Source organism: Zonotrichia leucophrys, chromosome 11 (genome assembly GCF_028769735.1).
Source record: "Zonotrichia leucophrys gambelii isolate GWCS_2022_RI chromosome 11, RI_Zleu_2.0, whole genome shotgun sequence".
Lineage (NCBI taxonomy): Eukaryota > Metazoa > Chordata > Aves > Passeriformes > Passerellidae > Zonotrichia > Zonotrichia leucophrys.
In genome coordinates, this window is record NC_088181.1 from 4809792 (window position 1) to 4825342 (window position 15551).

At 44.6% G+C, this 15551-nt stretch overlaps 1 protein-coding gene across 1 annotated transcript in view; it reads right to left on the reverse strand.

The window, feature by feature from the left end:
• Positions 1–4000: 4000 nt before the first annotated feature.
• GAN (gigaxonin) overlaps positions 4001–15551 on the reverse strand; it is a 39903-nt gene continuing 28352 nt past the window's right edge. Inside the window, exon 12 of the transcript XR_010441657.1 lies at positions 4001–15548. The gene's annotated coding sequence lies outside the window, so the exon portion shown is untranslated. The remainder of the gene's footprint in view (positions 15549–15551) is intronic.

Sequence of the window (15551 nt, forward strand, 5' to 3'; positions counted from 1 at the left end):
TACTACAGCAAGCAGAAAAGCACAGACGCAGCTGAAATGAGGAGGAGATTAATTGAAAGGCTAAAAATGGATTCTTCAGCATTACTCCGTAGTATGGGGAACTGAGAAGGCAATTAAAACCAACATGAAAGGAGATTTAATTGCAAATCAGCGAAACCTGCTGAAGCACAGATAGCAAGAGGCAAAGAATCACCCCACCTGAGGCCCGAGCCCTCCGCAGAGCAGAGCGCTGCCCTCAGCCATGGCAGCTGATGGCGAGGGATGAGAGCGGCCCTTCCCCAGGCTCTGAGGGCGCAGTCCCCGGGGAGCGCCTCGCTCTGCCCAGGCTGCCGTGATTCACCCTTACACACACAGCCACACAAGGGAAGAAACGCGGCACAAACCCACCCAGCCCCTCGGCGGGGAGCAGCAGCACAGCCCGGCCTCCCCTCCCCATCCTGCCGGCCCTTCCTCCAGCGCTGAGGGAAAAACCGAGGCGGGTGCAAGGAGGGCCCGTGGTGAGAGCCACTGCCCGGCCGCCTCGCTCTGCGCCATTGTTTCTGTGCCTGGGCTTTTAAATCTGAGCTCTAGGGACTCCTAACACCTTCCCCGAGGAAGGGCACGGGGGGAGCCGGGAGAAGGGGGAGAGGGAGGCCCGGCAGTGATGAGGACACAGCGGGAGGACAGGCGAGACTGGTTGGGAGGGGGTGGGAATGGAACGAGGCAGGGTGGGAACACCCTCAGCCCGTCTCTTTGGTCAGGCAGCTTTTAGCATTTCAAAGCGTCTCTTTCCTTTGTGACTCCAACCGCTGACTAAAACAGGCAAGCAGGTATTTACAGGATCAGCCAAGCCCCTCCTGCCTAGGTGGCCTGAAAGGCATCGCTGCTGTGTCCTGCAAGCAAATCGCGGTGTCTGATCCAAGGCTTTCCTGGTGCCGGGCAGGATTATGGAAAGGGAGAGAGCAGCGCCGGCTGTGGGAAATGGCAGGGCCCTGCCGCTGCTGCTGGTAAGGTGAACCCTGGACTCGCTTCGGGAGGCGTCCCTGGGTGGCAGGGTCCAGAGAGGCACAGTGACAAACAAGGGTACAGGCCTTCCTGGGTGGCAGAATCTGAGGAACAGGCACAGTGACAAACACGGGGACAGGCGTCCCTGGGTGCTCCCCTGGGTGGCAGAGTCCAAGGAGCAGAGCAGGCACAGTGACAAACACGGGGACAGGCATCCCTGGGTGGCGGAGTCCGGGCAGGCACAGTGACAAACACGGGGACAGGCGTCCCTGGGTGCTCCTTTGGGTGGCAGAGTCCAGGCAGGCACAGTGACAAACACGGGGACACCGTCCAGCCCCCTCCTGAGCAAAGCAGCCCGAGCCAAAAGCAGCCCACGGTTGCAGACACCTGATGTGCTGCTTGTTCCAGAGGCACAGGGTGGGGTACAAGGAGGGGAATCTGCTTTCCTCTTCAACACAGAGAACATCAAAGCTGTCCTAAAAAATTAAAAGCTTCTAGACGGGCTCTTGGTGTATTTTAAAACGCAAAACGGACTCGTTTCAAAGCACTCTTTCCAAAGGTTTTCCCTGAACGTACATCACATGCAATGGAAAAACACTGCATGCCTGGCATTTAATATTTTTCACCTGTGACCCAGGATTGATGTCTGTGTAACTCCCTGATTTAATCCACGACATGTCTCAGCAAGAAAAAAAACCTTTCAGAGTTTGAAAAGGAGTTGGAAAAAAATAAAGTCATGCTCAACACTTCCCCTTCCCTGGAGAGATAGGAGTGCTGCTTGCCCTTTCCTGATGATAAGCATATCCTGGTGGTTAAAAATACATTTTGCTCTTACCGTAAATTCTCCATTAGCCAACTCCTTCAGCCCAGCCCACAGTGTTGGGGTTCACAATTCCTTAGAGGCCACACGTGACAGAGCTTGGCATGTGCGCCCAAACACACTCAGGAAAAAGCAAAAGTAACAGCTCTGATCCTGCTGCCATTGCCTTCACCTGGAGCAGAGAAATCTGTGGAGTGGCAAAAACATTCAGCTCAAATGGCTTGTACCAAGACCCCACGGACTCCACATTAATTTTGTAACTTTATAGCTGCTTCCAGACAAAACGTTATGGGTTGTATTGAATTCTGGACAGCAGTAAATATTTCTGTTAATTTTACTGTTTCCAGTGATCATTGTGCAAAGGGACAACTCAGTAAAATGGAGCTTAGTGAACAGCAGGGTCTGGCTGCTTGATTTGAGATTCTAAAGGCGAGAAGCCTGTTCTCCACCTGGAAAACTCAGCCTGTTCAAAGATGGCTCCAAAACTTGGGCTATGCAAAGGACACAGATGCCACCTCTTCCCAAGGAGGCACCAACCCTGGGAGGAGCCTGGCTCAGCAAAGCTGGGGCTGCTCACACACCCAGATGCCTCTACCTGCAGGGATCCTTTGCCAGCTGCATGCCTCTCCTAGCAAATTCCTGCCAGGAGAAAGCTGATGGGACACTCCTCTCTCAGGCTGAGGTAGAAGCTGGTGAACAACTGTGACTCCCTGTGAAACAGAAATCACCAGAGTCACAAGTCTGGTTGCGTAAACTTAAAACTTTGCCTCCTTGGCAAGCATCTTGCAGTTAAGGAGGCACAGAGAGGCCTTGCTCCCAGGCATCAAGAACTTCAGCTGAAAATCCTGTTTGAAAAACCAGTTCTGGATTCTTCCTGTGAGACTTAAGGGAAAAAAAAATTGAGGGGTTAAAAAGAGACAGAAATGGGAACTTCAAAAGTTATATCACCTCTGTGCACAAGAGGTAAAGGAAACCAGGCAGCAGCCCTCTTCCTTTTCTGTTAGGATTCCAGGCTGTGGAATAAAGATAAATCCAAGTTCACCCTCCTGTCTTTGTTTCCAAGACTCAGTAAGACAGGGGAGATATGGCAGAGCCCATCTACACAGCCATAACCATAGGAACACCAGCAACAAGGGTAAATCAACACGAGATTCCCTATCATCAGTCTGTGTTTACACTGGAGGCCTCAGGCTCCCTGCAACAACCTGGCTGGCAGTCCTGGACCTTGGTATGGCTGTGGAACTAAGTAAGGAAAGGGATTTATGGGACAAATATGAATTTTTCTGTCCTAGTCCCCACCATCTCTTTTAGAACATGTATTTGGAGCAACTGTTTTTTGCACTCTGCTTTGAAGCCGTGCTACTGCCTTCCCCCTTCACTCCCCTTGCCCAAGCTACCCCAAACCTCAGCTTTGCCTTGACTCCTACCTCACATTTGGCCTTGCCTCAGTCCTTTTGTTTAGGAGAAGGTAGAAAGAGCTCTGGGTATTTTCCTGAAGATCAAACCCAGGGGAGGCAGCCCCAGCAGAGGCAAGGGCCGGTACCCCAGTGCAGGGAGCAGCACAGCACAGAGGTAGAATATTGCTCAACTGGAGTTGCAGCTGCTTGGCATCTGAAAAATGTGCAGGTCTCTGAACTTGCAGGGGTTGTGTCTGCACGCGGTGACACAGCCAAGGGTCGGGATATCAGGCAGCCCTGGAAGGAGCTGTTTGTACCTGCCCTTGGGAGCAGTTATGCTTCACATATTTTTCTCCTCTGCTTTGAAAGGTCACATGGAAGAGCAGTATTTGTGAAGGGGACGAGTGAAGGTGACTGCTGGGGAGAATGGACACCTTGAAACAACCATGAGAGCTTTTCCAGGTGAGCAGAAGCTCCCTCCCACTCGCATTTTTCCTGGCGTGGCCATTGACAACATCCACAGCCCAGCAACAAGGAGCATTTACTGCCTGGGCAGAGCCAGGGAGGGACTGAGCCCGCCTCCCCTCATTTCCTCATTGCCTTTCCTCCTCCATTTATTTCCTTTGGGTTTTCCCCTTTGATTAAACTTCTGGCATGTTGGAATGTTTAATAATAAAACAGATAACTCATGGGAGATGATATTTATAAAATCTACTTCTTTTTTTTTTTTTCCACTTTTTGTAAGACCTTGAGAGAAAACTGCGTTCTTCCTTTTAAAATAAAAAATAAAAACAGAAGGTGCAGTTAACAAGTTTTCAAACAATCAATGTTTTATTTGGTTAATTTATTAAACACCTTTAAGACAATTAATTTTGGTCTGTACCCTTCTATAAAATGATTCAAGTTCTGAACAAACCTCCAATACATAAAGCAAAGTTACTTTTACCATACGCAAATTTCAGATCAAAATACAACACTCTGTTTTCTTACATTTATAAAACCCGGTCAAATACAAACGACATTAAAAAAGATAAAACACTTTCACTGATCCTTGGTACAATATTACAGCACAATTTGCACAGTGGCAACTAAGTCCTCAAAGCACAAGTCAATACTTTAAAAAGGGAGCCTCCCTTTAGTCACCCAATGTTCTACTGAACACGTAAACAAAGCGAGTGCTGCTGAATCCAGGAAAATTCCCGTGTCCCTTTTCAAACCATGTGTGAGCCACAAAGCAATTCTGCAAGGGAAGCTAGTGGTGAGTAACCAAAGAGCTTTCCTACTTTGCTGTTACCAGTTTTTGTGCAACTATTCCATGAAAATAAATGAATGGAGGTGGACCAGACTCTGCACTGGGCAATTTATGGCAACTAAAGTAAACCAAGAAATGAGTGTTTTTCTAAAAACAGACCATAAAACTATATTAAAATAAATACCAAATTATCATGGGTACAACTGGAGTAACTGCCTTTTGCTTCACCTTCACGACATCTAATGAAGACACAGAGTGTTTTCAATTTTTGAGTTTGTTCAATTGCAAAACCCAGTGTTTCAGCAATGGGTCAAAGTGCCATTAGAATTGCACATTTTTCTTTAATTACAGAATGCATGGTTGCATGAAACGCTCATTTGGTGCTACACCTGAAAGCCTGCACTTACACTAACCTGTGAACGTGTGGGATCTCCTATGAAACAGAAACAAGAACAAAAATTAAAACTACAAACATAAAATGATAAAACTCAAGTCTCAGTTGATAGACATTCCTGGGAAGGTCCTACTTAGCAAACCTTGCAGCAACACCTCGAGAAGAGAAAGTAAAACCAGAAAAAGGGATGGGTCTGATGTGTCCCCTCGGGCTGTGCTTTGCACAGGCAGTCAGGGCAGTTGTACCACAGTGCAACTGAAGGGTTTTTGCCTGAAATTCTGCAACCCCTCCATTTCCCCCACCCCCAAACCACTGATTTTACTCACAGTTCAATTGTAACTTCAGTTATTCAGTCTCATCTAATGTGAAAATGTGTACATAATTAAATGGAAAAATACACTAATGGATTTAACTTTCCTCTCTCCTCCCTCCCCAAACCCACACCAAACCCATGAGGACATCACACACTCCAGAACTTTTCCTACCTGTTAATGTTCACATAATCCTGACAGAACAGAGAACTGCAAACTGCACAAATAATACATAGTTAAATGATGCTCAAGTGTAAACAATACAGGATGGACATGTTTAATAAAACCCTAGTGAGGTACAGCAAAAACTTAATTTCCTAATTTAGTGTTTTAAGTGCAATTGAAACGCTGCTGTACCACCCTTCTGCAAACACATCTCTCCAGAATTAAGCTGCACTACTAGGCTTATTCCCTTAAAGCTACATACCCATGCTAGAACTCATTATATTGACTTAATGCAAATATTTGTGGGGAAAATTAATTTACAGGGTTAATTAAAATCTTTTTAGTATTCAAAAGGAATGATAGTAAAGGGATCAACCATGGAAAATGTGGTAATATATGTTTTTTAAAAGATTTCCAATAATTCTAACACAAAACAGCAAGTATATTTTGAAAAATGCATAGAAACCCTGTCAATACAAAAATCCCCACTGAAATTACACAACTAAGCAATTTTAATCTAAATATTTTATGTGCTTTTCTATAAAGGCCACTTTGACGTACAAATACAAAAAAATTTACATTTTTCCCCAAAATAAATTATTTGTTCCTCAATTAAAAATACTGAATATGGAAGCATAACAACCCTCTCTCATGCCAGCTGCCCATCTGCAGTGGCTATTTCTGAAGAAGAAAATCTCCTAATATTTTCAGTTACCAAAAGAAATAAGAAATGGCTTCAGCCTGTGGTCTGCTTAGCACTAGGGAAAACCTGGGGGAAGGAATGGAACAGGCTGAGCCCCTTACACTGCATGTGCTGGGGAGGGAATGGATGTACACAGAGAGAGCTTTCCTGCTGGTCTCCCAGGCTATGCACCAAAATCCCTGCTTGGAATCAGAGAAAGAAATCGAGGTCAATCTGAATTAAAGAGAGACAAAATAGAAAAGGGAGTTAGGAGGCAGAAACTGTACGAGGTCCTGGGTGGGTTAAGTAAATGAAGAATTCAGGATCACCTGGGAGAGGAGAGCTCCTCACGGGAGGCAGAACCAGGAAAAACTGTACCCGTTTTTTACCAGGGGGAAGAAGAGGAACACAAGGAACAAATTTCATTGGAAAAATGAAGCAATGGGAGAACAAAGAACCTTTACCAGCAGTCCTGACCACATGGGCATTTATCGCTGAATTGCCACAGAAGCAAAAAAACCAAACTCACACAGAAGCAGCAGAAATGAAAACGTACTTGGACTGATTGGAGACATCACAGGGATTCTTTACTGTAAGCACCAGATCCACAACTGACTGACACAGGGAAAGAAGACAACACCAACCCAGGGGGCACAGCAAACCCCAAACACCTGACATGCTCCAGGGCAGGGAGGTGCTAATGTGGTAAAGCGGCACTGGGGGGGTTACAGGACAAGCTCCAGCTGACAACACCATGGCACAACAGGAGGGACACACATGGAGATCACATCATCCCGAGCCAAAACACCCAACAACCTGACCCAGCTAAACTGCTGGGCCAGGCAAGGGGGCAGGAGCAAAAGCAGTGAACTAGAGTTGATCTGGATACGAGATTCTTGGGCAGCCATTGAGTACAAGCTCTCCTAACCTTGGACCAAGGACTGGGTTTGGAAGGACACGGGAGCTGCACTTCTGTATCACAAGGAATTCAGCTCTCTGGTGTGCTGTATTGCATAGTTTGATTGAGGTCAAAGAGCATTTATGTCTTATTTTTCCCTGTTTTAAACAGAAGTAACTCAACATACTCCAATCAGAGCATTCCAAACCCTGCCCCCGAGTAATTAATCAATTAATTTCTAAAGATTTTGGGGTGGACACGTAAAAGGCAAAACTCCATTCCCACACAAAGCACAGAAGGACCCACAGAACATGTACACACATAAAAAGCCTGTAACAGTAACCACATCTGTAATGCAGGAGTCAGAGCAGGACAGCTGGGTGATGGGGTAACCCTTGCTGTCCAGCTGCATGCCACGGGTGGTAAAGAAAAGGTGAGTGCAAAGGTAAAAGGTGAGTGCTTTTACCTCACCACACCAATGTGCCTTTTGTAGAAAAGGTGGCAATATATTCTGACAATATCCTGGTAATTATCAAGATCTTAGATTTGACAGAACATTGAACGTTTAGGAGAGTGGCAGCAATGTGACATCACATTCTAACACCCTCCTATTACTTGGTTCATGGAATACAGATATCATAACTGGATTATTCAATAGCTGTTTCATTCTCTTAAGATATAAGAGACTATTTGTACTGTACAAAGTCAGACTAAGCACACTAGTTATTATTCTTATAATACATATTCATATTCTTTAACCCAATCCCACAAGATTCATGGGACTCAATAAATATGATTTACCAAGGGAAAACTCTGAAGATAGAGCATCTAATGTGAAGAAATTTTAGTTTTTCCTCCTGAAGGTAAAACAATTCCAGCTTATCAGGGTCCCACTCTGGACTATGAAGCAGTGGGCATATGAACTGGGATGCAGTTTCACATCTCTGGTTTCTCAAAAAAAGAAAAAAGTGCAGTGGAAAAACAGGTGGCCAGAAGCTCCCCAGCTCTATAGGCCAGTACCTGTGGTTCCACACTGCAGACAGTTCCAGAACCCACCATTCCATAGCTCCAGAAGTTTCAGATTTAAATATAACAAATGCAAAATAGTAGATCTCCTATAACAGCCCATAAATGTTGATATCATAAGGAACAGTGTGGACTCATCCTTACCTGTGCAGCAGGGAGCAGCTGCAAGGCAAGGAATGATGCTGCTCCTCAGCCTTCCCTAGAATGAGAGGATCAGGAATTTGCAAGCTCAGTAGGGTTTCTCCATGGCCCCTCATTTATCAGCTGTTTTTCAGAAGCACTGCAGGTAACACAGATACTCCTGTGAGGCCACCAACCGGTGGCTCCTCTGCAGTGACAGCCTGCATGAGTTTGGATGGTCCAGAGGGCAGCACCCAATGTGAGAAGGAGAAGAAGGACAAGGCAGTCTCTGGACTCTCTTCAAAAGCCTAAAGGGCTCTTAGAGTAACACAACTGAGAAATGCTACAGCACTGGGACTGCAGAGCCCAGGAGAAGGCAATAAATAACCTGCTGTCTGAGATGGGACAAATTCAAACATCAACCCTTGATCCTTCCTGCTGCTTCAGACAGGGCAGGAGTAGGACTTTATGTGCTTCAGAGAAAGAAAAACCTTCCTGTAGCAGTGTTACCAAATGCCTAAACCAAACTGATGATACAGATCAAACAAAAATAAAGACAGCACAAAAACGACAACAAAGCTCCTATGCAGGAGTAAAATTCAGCTCTCTCCTCCATGGCTTGTGTCTGCAAGAGCCACTCCTCAGAGTGCCCAAGCCAATGTCACTGCAATGGCAGCACTTGGAGCTTCCCTCCTCCTTCCTCCTGAGCACCTGTGGCACCCAAACCCTGGGGGCTGAGCAGGAGGGGTCTGAGACAAACCCCACACCAGGCCCAACATCCCAGATGTGCCAGCCACATGGGTCAGCCTGTCCCAGACACACAGCCACGTCCTGGCAAGATTAATATTTATGGAATAGCCACCATGATGCTAATGGAAGGCTCTGGAATTAGCAGCTAATTGGTACAGTCTGCAGAGTTATGAATAGCTCCTTGTTTCACCCCTACTATTTGTGCATGGCCACTAAAATGTTTGCTACATTGAAGTCAAAGTTAGTATGAGCTACTCCTCAAAATTTTAGAGGAAGATGTTCTCCATGAAGCATTTCTTGGCTTTGCTTTTACAAAGAAAGGAAAAAGGTAGCATTTTCCCATTACATTTTGTATTATTAAGGCCTTTGACAGTTTGGAAGCCATCTTTATGAAAAGGGATGCTTTTCAAAATAGAGATTGAATACTCAAAGAAAAACTCCACAGAACAAACACAAGCTGATTACCAGCTTATATTGGTACTTTTAGAAGTCAAGCACAGTGTAAGGAATTCAAATCTATGTCAAAATAGCACCTTTAGAAGCAGAAGAAAAGACATCTTTTAAAAAACTTTTTCAATCTAAGCAAAACCCCACATACCTGAAGATCACAAAGAAATGGACAATGACATAAGTTCAGGTATGGAAGGTGGGTATTGATTTGAACAGTTTTTCCTCTGCAGGTGATTAAATGGGGAACTCCACAGAAAAATATCTAATTAGACATTACAGTAAAATCAGTGAATCTCTCTATTGAGACAATGTGTCAAGTTCACAGGCATAACAGTGAGAGCAGAGTAGAGGAAGAGAGAAAACTATCTGATCTTTCCTTAAAAGAGCAGAGATTTCTATTTTTTAAACAGATTTCTTCCTATTTAAAAATCATCAGGACAGCCTTTCAATTGCTACTCTCATTTCCAAGTATAATAGTTACTGTCAAGTAATAGAAATTTTTATTTACTTTTTACAGCAGCTGCAGGTCAACCTTGGTCTTTTTGTACAGAAACATTAATTTAAAATGAAATTAAACTGTCCTTGGGCAATGATACCATTCTGTCCTGCTTCTTGTCTGCTTTTAGGTTTTTTTAATTGAAGGACAAAATGTGATTTAAAACAAAACAAAATAAAAAATATTTGACAAAGTGCAAAGAAAGAAAAAATGAGGTAGCTGGGCATAGGGGCTTTTCCCCCCAGGACAAGGCGCCAGGCTCCCACCACAGTGACACACACGAGGGACTGGGCTACACCTGCTCTGCCTGCAGCTCTGCTCAGGCTCAGCTGATCTCTGACCTGCTGGCAGCAGTTTTACAAGCTCCAGGAAAAGTCATTTCATTGTGTACTAAACACTGTCCCCACACACACTGATGTGCAGAGATGTGCAAAGCCTGGGTGAGTTCTCACAGGGAGCAAGTTGGTGTGGCCACCCTCTGGCCCACAGGAGCTGTGCTCCCAGGCCCATGGGCACAGGCTGTGTGCTCAGAGGGAGAGTGAAAGCAAAATCCTGTTAATAACAGCAAAAGAGAAAACACTTGAGGCCAGAGGAAACAGCGTGCATGGAACACCCAGGACCTGCCCCTGATGGGCTTTGGGGTCCAAACACCGAGGGCAGTCAGTGGTGGCAATTCCATGAGTTCTGTACCAAACCCCTCTTGCCCCCCTGACACTCACAGCAAGGCTTGTGCAGTCTAAGGAGAATTTTGTACTGAACCTTCTCCACCCCTCAGCACTGCAAAGGAGCTTCCAGGAGCCCCCCAGAACACAGCTTGCTGTCTACATCACGTAGCCAAGATAGGACAGAGCACTCACCATGCATTGCACAATGCAGACCCTTAAACACTAACATGTTTCAATTGCAAGAAGCAAACTTTAGGTTTTGGAAATCAAGGATTCAAAAAAAAAAAAAAAATAAAGCTTAAAATTGACTTAGCAGGTGTTTCCCTAAGCAAACAAAAGCTAGAACAGACTTTATGTTCTCTAAGCAACCCAGAGGAGTCCTTTGCACTAGTTTAAGACCAGCTCTGAAAGGGTTTGAAAGTATTTCTTGAGAGGGCACTCCCTGGCTTCCCTTCAGAAAGAAACTATAGCAAGAGCTTTACAGAATGTCAGCTGTGTTTAACTTGATCACCTCAGCAGATACCCCTGTGCACTGCTTTATTCACTCTAACAAATAAGCAGGCTTTGCTTTTTAATACATAAAAACAGTGAAACAAGTGACGATAAGGCTTTCCTGCTATCATGTGTAAATGAATAAAGCAGATTAATAAAACCCAAAGCTTTTCCCTGTGAGGCTGTTCAGTAGAGAACCTCAAGCCCAGCCAAGGATCAGGTTTTCATAGCACACTGCCTATTGCAGATGGAAATTTAAACTTTCCAAAATGGCTTTTGCTGTCATCAGGTACAAATTTGTTCCACAGGGTTTTTTTCTCCTGTTCTGAAATTGGCAGCCCAATAACAGAATGCACAGAAATGACACTTGAGAAACAAGTGCACAGCTGGTGGTAGGAGGTCAGTCAGGCTCTGACAGGGTTTAGAGCTACAGATGAAAGAAACTTGACCTCGACAAAAACTGAGGTTGTCTCAGAATTAACTCAAAAGAAATGGAAGAAAGTCAAATAAATTAAGAAAAAAAAATTAAATTAGTGCCTCAGGTGGTAATTCAAAACCCCCTAGTATTAAAAAAAATAATTTGTGTTTTATCAATAAAATAACACTGATTACACACAGGGGATACTTCTTTCTATTACTGTAATCAGACCTGTCAGCTTTTACCAGGGCTCAGAACAGCCTCATTTCATTATGCAAATTCAAGGGCACAGGTAGGCAGTGGCATTGAGCAGCTTCATGGACTGAAGTGCTCTGGCAGGTGTTCTCTGCTCAGAAATCCTGCAAAACTGCCGGGCATCAAGATTTAGCCTTTTTCCATTGAAAAGCTCCAATCTTCTAGCTCACTTTTCAAGATATTCCAAGAGATTATTTCAAATAACCTCCAAATATTATTCTATACCAGTCCTTTATGTATTGCAAATAGTTTTATAACTAAAAAGCAGCTACCTAGAATAAGTAATTAAAAATATTATTCAGATTTGGTATCACCAATTAATTTTCAACATAATCACCTGTTGGTGGTAGCTCATAGTTTAATATTCTTATTACCCTTAATCCTTTTAAACAGGTGTTTATCAAGCTGGGCACTTTGAATGGCTTTAGTCTCTGTTTTTAGGTAACATGTTAATCAAAATTTTGGGAGAACTGATTGCTGGAGCACAGCAGCAATCAGACTGCAGAGTCACACTGGCCATGGCTGGTCAGAGGTGTCACCTTAAACCCTGGCTGCAATCCTTCCTACAGCAAGGAATTTCCCAGGGAAAAAAAAAATAAGAAAAAAAAAACCACACCAAAACCCATAGGGATGATGGAGAGCAGGTGCCAAACTTATCAAAGAACGTCAGAGCACACAGAGGTGACCCCCACAGAAAATGAGCAGAGTTTCCCCAAACCCCACTGCCTTTAGCTTTTACTGGCTCACCCTCCCAAGCCCTGTGCTTTTCTCTCACAGACCATGTGCCCTGGAAACACAGCTCCAAAAAAAACCAAGGAAGAGCATCAGAAAATGGCAAATGTCAAAAGGCTGCAGCAGTGACGACTGAAACACAGGCCAGTACTCAGTCCTGAACGGGAAAAGGAAATACTCCTTTGGGAAGATGGAAATAGCAGCTTCTACAAACACGGATGCAATTAACACCCCTCCCACCCACCTGAAGGAGCCATTTAAGTACTCCAAAGAGCTAAAGAGAACACAACCCCCAAATCCTCAGTGCTAAATTAGAGGCAGAAAGGATCCATTTAACACTAAATTAAATATAATTCCTTGGAAAGCATTGCTGTGAGTGGCACCAAACCACACCTTAGTTACAATGCTCAGTCTGCCCGTGTCCCTGGGCACAGCCACATTTCCCGAGGCACAGTTTCATTCTGCAGGTCGATAAATGCAAACAAATTGCACTTAATCTAAACAGTTATAATTTTAAATACTAAAGCCTGTTGTCAGCTGCCTTTTATTATATATTTGCATGGCACCAGTGCTCTAGTAAAGAGCAAAGTGTCCATTTGCATCACATGGAGTGATACTCAAGGCAGCTGTGAAGAGTAACACAAACCTGCAGAACAGTATTAAAAAAAAAGATTTACATTGCTTCCAATAGCATTCATTTAAAAAAAAAGAACCACTGCTCTTTTTTGGAACACAGTGAATTTTAGGCATATCTGTATTTTAGTAGAACAGTTGAATTATTGTTATACACAGAAGAACCCAAAAGTTTGGCACTTGTAACAATTTGGATTTGTTATTGCATCCTCCACTCTGCACAGCACATGCATGGTAGCAGAGCCCCTGCACAGCATTTATGGAAAAAACACAGAAACTGCAGTGAAAACAGGGGAAAACCTCCCCAGACCCCTCTTTCTGTACTTGTGCATTTACTGAGTCATGCAGGCACCAGAAAAATATTGCAAAGCAACCAAGCTGCCTGGTGTGTTCTGGAGGGGGAGCTCAGAAGCCAGGCGGTTCAGTAGCTTTGATAAAATCCTTATTTTCATATCAAGATCTGTGCTCCTGAAGGCAGGCTGTGTGCCTGGCACGTGCTGTGCAAACACCAGGGACACAGCCTGCCCACAGCTATCAGTGAGCTGATTTTGAGCTTCTTTTCATTTCAGATTCACCTCTGTCCTCTTGTGTAATTTTGTATTAATTTGTCTTCAATTTAAAGATGAAGTACCCTCAAAGCCACAGAAATTCACTCGACCAGAAGCAGCTGGGTTGACACAGCACTTTCACAATAACTAAAATTTAAGGATTAGCTGACAAAATATTTAAGGACAACTAGACCTTGCTATGGTACAGCAAAACAGAAGACTTTTCACAATGCCTCTTATTCAAGTTATAAAACCAGCAAGGGAGAGGATCTGAAATCCAACCCTGACTCTTTAGGAACACGAGCATCTGTCAAGGCCAGGTAAGGAACAGAGCCAGGCCAGGCATGTGCCTTCCTCAGAAACTCAAGGGATTTATTTTATGAGAGCAACAGCACTTTACACCTTTGCTTCTGTAATCTCTCTCTGCTGTGCAGAGCAGCCACAAGGCTACAAGTGTAAAACGAGCACTGAGGACACTGCTGTGTGCTTACAGTTGTGTATTTTTTCCCCCACTTTTCCCCCTAAAATTGAGAATTCCAAAATTTTTCCAAAATTATCTGTGGCACATGAAAAAAAGGAAGAAACTTTTCTTGGGGGAATTGTGGGAAGAGATGGAGTAAGGGGAGAAAAAAGCCACCACTCATCCCATCTTCCACAATTCCTACCTGTATTTGGTGATTTTCTCATTTCAGTAGCTGGAGTTGGTCCAATTCCTCAGCAGGGAAAGGAAAATGGATGCAGAGGCCCAGCCCAAGTGCCTCAAGCTCAAGGTGGCCCAGCCAGTCCTCATCCTGCATGGACAGCTGGCCAGGACACACATTCAGACTGTCACCTGTGGAGGACCTGGCTCAATGTCAGTGCCAACTCAGGAGCTGGGAGGAATTAAGGCCACTGTGCTAAGCAAGGACAACTTAAACAAGGTTCTAAGCTGCCAAACCACCAAAAACCCCTGGACTGCAACTCAGAAAAACTCCTGAGTTGTTCAGCAGGGGTACACAGTGCCAGGAGAGCAGGGACAGCTGAGTGGTGGCATTTACCAGTGAGGCCAGTTCAATCTACAGCTGTTTGCACATCCAACACTCAGCAAACTGGTGACCTCCCTCCTCTCAGCCCTCTGGTACCAGCACAGCCTCCCTCCCCTTCTGAAGGCAACCCCCCCTCGGAAAAGAGAGAGAGAAGCCAGAGGTGAGCTCTGCCTCTTCACCCCCACACCACCACTGGTACAATCCCTGCAGAAAGGGGAGCCTTGGCTTCAAACCACACTTATGGTGTGGTTACAGTTCTTCACTAGAACCACACCACAAGCCTTGCTCCAAATTCTGAGGGAAATCGAACCTGGTTATTGCACAATCCAAGGGATGCATTCACAGATCAGAGCTGGACAGACAGACAGACAGGAAGACACATCCCCTCCCTCCTGCACACACAGAGGCTGGAACAGCTCCTGGATCAGTCCCACAGACAATGCAGAAGGGGAATGGTCCCATCCCCTTAGGCAAGGCCAAGGAAGCCAGCTTTGAGAACTCAGGAGTGCCTAAATCTTGAGCACACACCAAAAACCCCTGGAGAGCATCCCTGGAGACTTGGTCCCAGCCACATGAAACATGACACGAGTACAATGTGCTCAGAAATTCAGTTTGTGACTGGTTCAGGTACAGAGGCTCAAAGTTCTTGGTCAAATCTCACTGAGTGCATTCACAACATGCTCCAATCACCAGCAGATTTGTTTCTTTTATTTATATTTTCTTTTAAAAAAAACAAACTAAGAACGCCTAGTGTTAATCCTACTCTAAGTGTAAACATTTGGTTCAGTAACTTGAACGGCAAAACACTGCTAGAGTATTTACTTGGGTTTATCATGTGCATTTATCACTTACGTTTTCTGGATGCTGAATGCCCTCAAGTGTACTGGGGAGCTACAGGGACTCGGGAGATAGCAGCTGCAATATTCTGAATAACATTTTCTGAAGTTTTCCAAGCCACTTAGAAAACTGAGCTCAAAGTGAAACAGATACTTAGGAACATTCATCACTTTTGAATATGGGATCTTGGCACTTTGTCTG